An 11,635-nucleotide genomic window follows, 5' to 3' on the forward strand; every position below is an offset into this window, starting at 1 on the left:
CTCAGCATTGCTACAAAATAAGTGGCTGGATGGCCTAAATTTTAAAAAGTGTTTTTTAGGACCAAAAATAATTTATTTTTAATATAATATTTGATAATTTTATTTTAAACATCTAATTTTGATATTTAGAATAAGTTTTTAAATTTTTTAGGCTAAAACTCAAAAACAGATACTAAATGGGTTTGCAAGCATATACTGTATCCCAATATGATCTACAGATATTATATGATTATCAACTCGCTCATTAATCACATAGAGCTTTATTTCTAAATACCGGCGTGAACTAGAGCTCTTGTTACTATTAGCAAAAGAAACAGCAGCTTCATTATCACAGCATATCTGCAATGGTCTTTCTATAGAATCCATGATCTTAAGGCCGGTAATAAATTTCTTTAGCCAAATAGCCTGTGATGAAGCCTCAAGGCAGGCTATAACCTTAGCTTCCATTGTGGATGAAACAGTTGTCTTTTGTTCGATAATTATCCATGTAATAGCACCCCCTAAAAGTAGGAAGATAAGACCAATTGTCGATTTCCTACTATCTGGGCACCCTGCAAAAATCTGCATCTCGGTAACTTACAACCTCAAGATGGTCAAACCAAGTAACCAACAGCGTAAGAAATGTTCGGAGGAATTCACGTGTGAGCATACTGCAGCCTCCCAACTGCCAAGTATATGGTATGTTCCTCATCTGTTTTCTTTCGATTTCATTCTTTGGCCACTGCTTGGAGCTAAGTTTATCTTCCTTCACAATAGGTGCAGGTCTAGAAGAGCAATTTTGCATTTCAAATCTTTCAAGAACTTTAGAGATATAAGCCCTTTGAGATAAACCAAGAATACCTTTAAGTCTATCTCTATGAATCTCAATGCCAAAAACATAAGCGGTTTCATCTATATTCTTCATTTCAAAACTTGTGGAAAGAAATCTCTTTGTACCATACAATATTCCTGAGTCATTGTTGGCAAGCAGCACATCATCTACATATAATGCCAATATTATGAACTTACTCTCACTGACTTTTAAATATATGCACCTATTAATGGTATTTGGCGTAAACCCGTATGATAGGATAACCTTATTAAATTTAAGAAACCACTGACGGAAGGATTGTTTAAGTCCATATATTGACTTTCTCAATTTGCATACCATATGACTTTTATCATTTGTAATGGAATCCTGAAATTGTTTCAGATATACCTTTTCTTCTAGATCACCATTCAAAAAAGCCATTTTCATATCCATTTGATGTAGCTCAAGATCATAATGAGCTGCAAAGGCCATAACTATTCTGAATGAGTCGTTTGAAGAAACAAGAGAAAATGTCTCATTGCAGTCTATGCCCTCTCTTTGGGTAAAACCTTCAGCTACAAGTCTGGCCTTATACCTTTCGATCTCACCTTTAGAGTTCCTCTTGGTTTTGTATATCCATCCGCATCCAATAGGTTTAACTCTTTCAGGTGGATTTACAAGATCCCAAACATGATTTTTATCCATAGAGTCTTGCTCTTCCTTATGATATCAAACCACTTACGTGAGTTTTCACTCTCCATGGCATGTGAAAAGGAAATAGGATCATCTATATCTTCCAAATTCATTCGGCTTGAAAATACACCTCATAATCTAAGGGGATAGCGAATTTTCTTATTCTTGTATATCTCCACAATTTTGTACCTCGATCCGTATCTTGCGGTGGTTGAGTTGATTGTGGCTCTACTGCAACAACTAGGTCAACAATTGGTTCTATTGATTAGCTCTTCCACTTGAATCACAACTCATAGGAAGTATATTGGAGTTTCCTTATCACTTGATGAACCTTGTGACTTCTCAAACCTAACTTCACGAGATATGTCACTCCTACTGAAGTTGCTATTTTCAAAAAATCTAGCTTTTTATGTGTAGTGCACTGAACTTCAGCAAATTGCGGAGTTCTAGTGAGAGGAATGGTATTCTATATTATTCTGAAATTTTTGATTGAGTTTGGAGAGCTTGGGGACATTTTCGGAGCTTAATTAGCGTGAAAATGGACTTCGAAGGCCAAAATCGGCAAAACTGCACTTTTGGCTATTACATGCCGGTATCAAGTCTGGGTATCGAAACTGTAATATACCGAACTTTTACTGTTATGAAGTTTCGGTGCGAATTAGCTTGAAAAGCTATTAAAATAGTTCCAACGAAGTTCGAGAGCATTCGAGTATTTTCGGTGCGAGTTAAGCACAAAAATGGAACTCGGGAAGCCATACTGGACTTTAGCCTAAACCCGGCAAAGTACAAGTGAGAAGATGGTTTAAACATGCTCAAAAATGTGTTTTGAGGGTTTTGGAATGGTAGGAAATGGATTAAAGGCTCAAGGAGCGAAAATGAGCATTTTCGAAAAATGCTGTTTTTTGGGCTGTTGGAGCCTCGGGATGCGAACCCTAGAGCTAGGGTCCAAACCCCGCACGCACGAGTAGCCCAGAATGAGGGCATTTTGGTAATTCTTGCTACGGGGGCTTATAAGAAGACCCTCCCCTCTTCTTTCTTCCTCCGTCAGCCAAAACACACACACACACACACACACACATATAGTGTAACACACTGGACCTTTGCAAATTGCGAGGTTCGAGTGTTTGGACTGTGTGTAATACACTGGACTTTCGCAAATTGCGGAGTTCGAGTATGTGGAATGGTGTGTGGATCACTCCTACATGTTCTAAAAGGTTAGAACAAGTTTTTGGATAAGTTAGAGGATGATTGGAATGCTAAAAGTAAGAAAGTGCATTGATTGGGCGAAATCAGCCTTTTCTGCTTGGTGTACCGGTACAGCCATTATGGTGTACCGGTACACAATGCAGAAACGTGGCAGCTTGGGTAGTTTGGTCTTTTCACATCTTGATCTCATCCATATGAAGCCAGCACGACTTCTGGAGCTCAGTGGAGGTTGCTGAGGCTCAGAGCACCCTTCTTCTTCATCTCTCTCTCTCTCTCTCTAGGGTTTTTCTCTCTCTACATCGAATTCGCCGATTTCGCTCGTTTTCGTCGCCGCGCGCGTTCTTCGCTGGTTGCGAGTGTCGCAGCACCTTTGTGCACGTGCAAGAGAGCGTTTTGGAGGGAATTTCGCAGCCCTGGACCAGTGAGGTGCTGGTTGGAAGCCTGAGAAGGTAAACGACTTGATTTTTCCGTTATCGACGTTCTATTCGTCGATTTGAGTAGCGATTTCAGATTTTTGCTCTTGGCTGTTCTAAACTGAGAATTCAGCTATTATTAATGAGTTAATTAGCTGTGAATTAACCTTCTTAGACCTGGGATAAGCTACTTTGAAGCTTAATTGGAATATTTAGCCATTTATGAAGCTAAAATCGGAACTTAATGCACTAANAGTATTTTATGTAGTGCTAAGGTCACTAAAGAGTTGGACTCAGGCTACCCTCGGATTGCTTTCTGCACGAGGTGTAACCGGTGACAGGTCGATGGCTGTACCGGTACACATTTTGTATCGGTACACTTTTGATGGTTGTACCGGTACACTTGTGGCGAATTTCAAACCTGAGTCTTGGGTTTGCATTTTCGTAGGATGTGTACCAGTACACTTTTCCGTGTACCAGTACACTTTGGCAGAATCTGAGCAGTTTGATCTGCAGGGAATTTTTCGCAAATATGGCTCTCTATATGTATCCCCCACGCCCTTGGGACTTCTCCTGAGCTTGGGACCAGCAAGAGGAGAGGTAAGGGAGCTCTCCACATGTCACGCCCGGGTACCAGCGGCGACATATCCGGTACGTGTACAGACCCGCCATACACCTGCAATATATAAGGCGTCTACAACAAACAAGTCGATAGGAGTAAAAACATAGAATAAGCCTATCCTGATATCAGAGCATAGTAAAAGTCACAAAGACTATCAATAATAGAACAAAGAGTATACAAACCAAAATCTCAACTAAAAGAGAACGTATCACAACTATAGAGTCTAGTCCCAAGAGTACATATACATCACGGGTATACAAAAATAGGTACAATGGTGGTCTCTCTATACATAGGGACATCACCCTCGGCCGTAGCCCGAGTAGCAAGGTGATCGACTAGCATGCTCCTAGCAATGTCTAGCTAGACGCGACTCCCTTGCCACGATCCCTAGCCTCTCCTGTAGATGGCTCTGTAAAAACAACCACCAAAAGGGTGTGAGAACTATAAACAATAGTTCCCAGTGGGTAAGCCGCCGGCCTCGGCGAATTACACCACTAGGCTCATGATGTACTAAATGAAAGCAAGAGCAGTAATTGCATGATATATATAATTATGCAATGCTAACAGGTAATGAGCATGTAAGCAACATGTAATCATAATCTCAACAGTAATGAAGCAACTGAATAATAGAAGCATAGCAACTACTATAAGCATGAACATAAGCATAATTGTGTAAGTAACTACTGTACACTGTAACTGGTAATCATTCATTACTGTCCTTCCTTTAGCCTTTTCTTTCATTCACCAGGGATCTTACTCAAGGTAGTCAGCTGCGCGCGGCCTAATAGCCCCGTGGTAGTATACACTCCCACGCAATCCACTTCGGCACCCATCCCGACGAGGCATGAGAACTGTCGCGTAGGCCAACTCCGGAGTGCCGGTGTAATATACGTAAATTCGGAAAATAAAAAATGTCGAACTTTAGTCAAATTAACCAAAGTGCGAGGATGCTACACTTCGGAGGTCCGAAGGTGTTTTAAAATGAGTAAAAATGAGTTATGAAGATTTTCGAGAGAAAAATCAATTCTGCAAAACTACAGATTTTCAGCTTCGGGACGCCCTGGTGGGAGAGACCGGTCCCGAACGCGTATGAAGTGAGACAGCCGAAAAATCGGCTAAGTCCTGAAAATTAGCTCTCGGAACCGGTCCCTGCCCTGAGAGACCGGTCCCGAGAGACCGTCCATAAGGGGAGACGGTGCATGCGCGCAGCAGCTCTGGCTGCGCTGGGACGACGTTCGGGAACCGGTCCCTGAAGGAGAGACCGTGCTGCCTGCGCGGATGCCCAGTTCGGCAGTGTATTAAGTTGAAAGTTGATGGGTTTAGCTGCAATTTTGCAACCCAAATAGCTATGTTATCAGGGTTAATGAGATTTTTCTCTTTCCCCCTCTTCTCAACACTCTCTCTTCCCTCTCTCTCTCTCTAGAAGACAAAGGAGAAGAAGAAGACAAGGAAAGGAAGGAAAAGAAGAAAGAAAAAGGAGAAGAAGAGAGGAAGTTGAAGAAACTCCTCTCCCTCATCTCTAGCTTGGAAAGAAGGGCTTACAAGTAAGCTTTAAACCCTAATCATGGTAGAACCTAATACTAGGGTTTGGATAACTTAAAATGGGTTTTATGGAACCATTTGAGTATTTGAAGCCTTTCTTTGCGTCTTTTGAGATCAAGACCGTAGAAATGCGTGAAGCTTGAGGTGAGCTTCACCACCTCTCATGGTGAAACCTAAGTAGGGTTTTGATTAGTCTAAAGATGGTTCTAATGAACTTTTTAGAGTAAATGAAGCTACTTTTGCTTCCCAAAGAGATCAAACCCTAGGTTTTGATATAATTGGAGCTAGGGCAGCCCAATTGGGGCTTTGCTCATAGGGATTTCTAAGTGAAATTGACCTCAAAAACCTAAATGGCGGGTATTTCGACGCGTTGTGCGCTCGGATTACGTTACAAAAGCCAAAGTAAAGATATGAGCAAATGGCTAATGAGGGCTTCGTTTTGCCGCAGGTAGTGAACCGGCGGTTAAAATCCAAGAAGATCACGGCAGCCTTTGAAGCCGACGCAGGTGGGTGTGCTTTCAAACTCATTGAACTTCTTTCTATGCCTAATGATGTCATTCATTTGAGCATATATGTATTATATTGTTGCATACATATTAGGGTAAGTAATGATGAAAATGTAATGATGCATGAGTGAGTACAACTTGCTAATATGATGAATGAGACTATGTGATGTCGAAACCCTAGTGGTATGCATGAGGAAAGTGAGCACCCAAAGTGAGCAGGAAGACAGAGTGACACAAGACATAGATCGAAGTGGCATTGAAAACGTAAAGTACGTGACACTAGAGTTAGTGTGAGCCAAAGAACCAAAGTGATGTAAAGAATGATGAAAATGACAATGTATAAGTTAAGTAAAAGGGGGCAATAAGACAAGAATGCTAAAAGGTGGCAAAGTAAAAAAAGTAAGAACAACGATTGGCATGAGTTTGCAATTAAAAGTGATGTAATGAACACTTGAGCTAGCGTAAAGTCAAGATTGAACTTATAAATCCTTGAGTTAAGATATGATCATACTTCTATGAGTTCCGTCTCGAGGGCGTCGTCCCCCTCGGGCGATGCGCTCCGGGAGTTATGCATCGCGGTTTGGTAGTAAACCGTAAGGACGGTCCTAGCTGGTGAGTTCCTGCGATGATGGACTTAATGTGAGCAAGTTAATGTGGCGACACCCCCGGCTAGCCTTAATGATTAAAGAGCAAAAGAGTAAAGAACAAGAGCAAAGAACAAAGTGTAAAGTGCAAAAACTAAGAACATGCATAACCTGCATTTATTTAGATGTTGAGCATAATTCTTTGCTATTTGTTCAGGCATATTAGCATTACTATAGTTTGGTACTATTTACAGCCTATTTCTTCTATTTATGCCTGAATTAGTCCTAGTGGGAAAGTCGGTGATGTTGAGGCCGAACCACTGGGAACTTTGTTGTAGTTCTCACCCACTATTTACACAGAGCGCGAGTGAGTCGGTGAGCGACCGAAGGTAAAGGTATCGCGCCTTAGTCAGAGGCCACCAATGTCGGATTTCATTTTGTAGTAAAGTACCTTATGATCATCTTTGTATGTGATGATTAGTAATGTAAAGAAAAGAATGTAAAGCTTATTTTGAGGTAAATGTGATGTAAGAAAAAATGATGGAATTATGTAATGAAATGCAGAGCCTAATGTAAGAGACGGATGCAATGTATATGATCTAAAATGAATCACTATTACTTGTGAATGTTTAGTTTATTTTTCTTTCACTAATGGCTATTGCTTACCTCGTATAAGCCGTTTGTGTATGTTTCCGCTAGTGCTTTTCTTAATTGATGAAAGTAATGTGATGAGCCTTGGCGGATAGGGGAAACTCTGTACGTCGGCGTCTGTTTGACGTGCTCGGTCGGCCAATTGGCATCGTCCCGGGCGTGACAGCGCGGCTTGTAGGGAGCTACCCTCACAAGCTGTGCGAATGAGCACGATGGCAAGCAAGCAAAGTCCACAATCCAACTATCTCAACTAGCCCAATTTAGCTCACAATAATTCTCGCTCTCGATCTTTGAACGGAATTTCAATACACAAAGAGTAACAAGATTAGTATCCACAGACTGTAAACATGTAGAGTAATGCTAAATCATATGGCATTATAATCTTTCCACTATTATGGTACTATTAACTTAGTCACTGGCATGTCACATGTTTTCTACTTTATAATCAATAAAGTCGAGAATATCATTGTTCTCTACTTTACAAAAGATAATTATCATGTCCATTAGTTATTCAACTTAACTAAACATAAATAAACATGAGCATAAATACAATTATCCATGAGCTTCTCTCTATTCATAGAGGTTCTATTTCCAATATATCAACGATATGGCAAAGAGGTCCCAAATCCATTTAGTACCACATAGTGACAATAACACACGACTAATCAATTCTATAGTTACATATAGAACATAGGGAGCATCACTTGCTCTGGTTAGGTCAAAACCATCTGTACTAAGCTCAAATCAGTCCAAAGGAATCCTCAGGATCAGCTCCACTAGGTCTCAATCCTGCTGAACACGAAGCATAAATATCGTATCAAAACTACGATCGAAATGTCCAATTTCGGCGCAATTGCACTTAGTACATAGAAATAGCTTAAATCCCTGTTTTGACTCAATAAATACCTCAAGAAGAGTCTCCAAGAGCTCTCCCAAGCCAACTAACACGATCCAAGGCTCAATCGCACTCTCGCTGCGAACAACATCGAAACGGCGTCAAAATGCTTGTATATGAGCTTATATAGTTCAATTCTTGCGAAATTGACTTTCTAACGGAATTTCTTGCTTATCCTTGATTAGAGCAGCTTCCAAATCAGCTTCTAAGAGTACGAATTCAGCTCAACGAAGCTCGAAGACCTGCTGCGAAGAAAAATCCCCAATTTGCATCAATTCGCTCAAACAATTGCATTTCGTTCCAATTTAGCTTCATAAATGGCTAATTATTCCCATCAAGCTTCAAAGTAGCTTATCCCAGGTCTCAGAAGGTTAATTCACAGCTAATGAACTCATATATACTTGCTGAAATCTCAAGTTAAAACAGTTGGAAGTAAAAAACCTGAAATCAATAATCAAATCGACTAATAGAGCGCCGATAATGGAAAAAAATCGAGTCGTATACCTTCTCAAGCTTGCAACCAGCACCTCACTGGTTCAGGGCTGCGAAAAGCTCTCCAAAACACTCCCTCACACGTCCACCAAGGCTCAGCGACACTCCCAAACAGCGAAGAGCGAGCTCGGCGACGACAACGGTACAAAACGGCGACTTCCTTGTAGAGAGAGAAAATCTTAGAGAGAGAGAGAGAAAAGAAGGTGGGAGAAGCTCCCTCAGATCACCAGCAACCTCCACTGAGCTCCTGAGGTCGAGCAGGGGGTATAGATAAGGGTTAGGATGTGAAATTACCAAAAGACCCTTGCTGCCACGTTTCTGCCAGTCTGTACCGGTACAAGGTGATGGCTGTACCGGTACAGCAAGCAGAAAAAGGCTGATTTCGCCAATTCAATGCATTTTCTCACTTTTAGCATTCCAATCATCCTCTAACTTATCCAAAAACTTGTTCTAACCTTTTAGAACATGTAGGATTGATCCACACATCGTTCCACACACTCGAACTCCGTAATTTGCAAAAGTTCCGTGTATTACACCACACTCTCCCCTTTGATTCCCTTGGTTTTTATTTGGATTTAGAGAGATTAAAGCCTCTCTTTTTGCTCCTTTTTGGGTGTTGGAGGCTTTTCCACCATTGGAGCTTAGGATTGGAGCTTGAGAGGGGGAAGATCTCTACACTTGGTGGACTTGGAACCTTGTTGGAAGCTTCTAAGAGGTTAGTAACCCCTTCTCTCCCTCTAGATTTGATTTTTGAAGGGTTCTTTGAGATGAAACCCTAGAAATGAGATTTAGGGCTTATTTTGGGCATTTTGAATCTAGGGCTTTTGGAGCTAAATTAGTTGGATTAGAATCTTCCTTTGGGTTGGATTGGAAGGATTCTAACTCTCTTTTGGAGCTTGTGAGAGTTTTTCTACACTTTAGGTGAGTTTTAGCCCTTTTACCTTATTGGTTAATGTTTGATTTTATTGCTGATCGTAATCCCTGTGTATCTCTTCGCTCAATACTTTTGGGGTATTTGAGACTCATGGACAACTTTGTTCGGCGAAACGAGGCACTACGCGACGGTTCGGTGGGTTTGACCTAGCCACACAATGAGAAAATCTCATTGTTGTGATTTAAGTATTATCAAATGAAAAAGCATGCATATTCTTGTTATATGTATTTATTGTGAATTTTAGGATGCTTAAAATGCCTATGTTACATATAGTGTAATTTTGGACTCCTATATAGTAAAGAGTTGCATATGAAGCTTATGTTTGATTGTTTAGTATCCTTATGTTGGGCCATGTTCCTTATAATGAAAATGAGCTTGATTCATGCATTTAAACCTAAGTTTATTTATGACATGAAAGATAACTAATATGCCTTAAAGAGGCATCAAACTAGAATGCTATGTGAATTAGAGAGCTAATATCATCAAGCGGCATTGAGCTCGAGACATGGGTGAACCTAGTGGATAGGGCCATTGAGGGATTTGGTATATGCTCAAACATTGAAATGTCTTAGTGTCATCAAGGGGCACTAGACTTCATGAACGTTGGAACTTCACTTGTGACTTAGAACTAGATCTTTGAGATGCTAGTGACTATACCATGTTAGAGACATGATGATTGGATACTTGAGACGTTGACTATGCTTGATTACCATTTGTGCTCATTCGCACATACTTGTGAGGGTCACTCTCTACAAGCCGGCACTCCGGAGTTAGCCTACGCGACTTATGTTCGCTCGTGCGGTATTGAGAAGCCTACGGGGTTGAGTGGGACAGACACATTCCAAGAGTAGGAATGTAGGGCTACCACAGGCACTTAGGCGGCACAAGCTGGACTACCTTGAGTAGGTCCTTAATTGGAAATGAAAATCGATACGGTGTTGTGTGTGTATAATCACTACTAGATAGGGGTAGTAGTTGGATTACTTGGACTTGCTTCTAGCATAGTTTTGGACACTTGAGTATACATACATACATGTAGTATGCTAGGAGATGTTGCTTATTGCATCCATTTATACATTGTTGCCATATTAAAGCATGATCTTTATAACTTCATAAAGTAGACCGTGACATTTACCTGTGGCCATGTTGGGACATATTACTTATGCATTGAACATTCTTCATTATGAAAGAGTAAATATAAAACATTGACATAGTAATGTTTATGGTATAGTAAGCTTAATAAACATGCATACTTTCATACCGCAGTTATCATTATTATTATTGTTGTTTACTGTACTTACCCCTTTTTTGTTGGGGCCTAGTGGTGCATTGAGCTGAGGTCAGTAATTGCCCACTGGGAACTATAAATTATAGTTCTCACGCCCTCTGTTTTATGTTTTCTTTCAGAGCCTTCCACGCCGGGAGAGGCTAGGGACCGCGGGAAGGGCGTTGCTTCGAGCTAGCTCTTCAGCGAGGGACGAGTTGCTAGGTGGTCTACCTCTCGATGTATTTTATTTTGGGAGAGGTTGAGAGCTGTACCAGTGTACTAGAGATCACCCTTTTGTGTACTTTTGGGACAGATGTTGTATTACTTTATATTTCACCCTTATTGCTTTAGTATGTTTCCTTTATTCTCGTTTTAGAGGTTAGAACTTTACTTGCTCTGATATCTCTAGTTGTGGATTATTTCTTGCTTTTACTTCCGCTTTTATCGTAGACGCCTTATATGTGTAGACATATGGCGGGTCTGGGCATGCTACCGGGAGGGCCCCTGCCGGTCCCGGGGCGTGACATATAGTAGAGAGAGAGAGAAGCTCTCTTCTCCCTCCCAAATCTCATCTTCCTCTCTCTTGATCTCTCCCAAACTTGGGGTTTTGGTGGAGAAAGAGCTTGGGAACGCATAGGGAGCGATGGATCGAGCCCTCCAGCGCTTGGTAGCTCGACGTGCTTCCGACTCGAGGCTCGTTTTTGGGTTAAAAGTTTAGGATTTGAATTAAATCCTTTAAAATGGATGTGTTGGAGATCCCTAGACTATTCTAAGCTAGATAATCATGTTTCTCCATGAATTTTTGGGGTATTTGGAGAAAAGGGAAATCTAGGGCTTGGATTGGGGGTTTTGGGGTTTAAGGGTTTTGATCTAAATTGACCATTTGGTTCTCTAATTGAAGGTTAGAGGAGAGCCCCAAACGACTTTGATTTCGAAATCGGCGAGCGTTTGGTGATCAATTTGAGTAACAAGCCGAACCGAGCAACGTTTGCCGTGAGAGTCCGATTGCAAGTGTCTACAAGCAATCAGAAGCATTGTAA

This window comes from Ananas comosus, linkage group 13 (genome assembly GCF_001540865.1).
Source record: "Ananas comosus cultivar F153 linkage group 13, ASM154086v1, whole genome shotgun sequence".
Lineage (NCBI taxonomy): Eukaryota > Viridiplantae > Streptophyta > Magnoliopsida > Poales > Bromeliaceae > Ananas > Ananas comosus.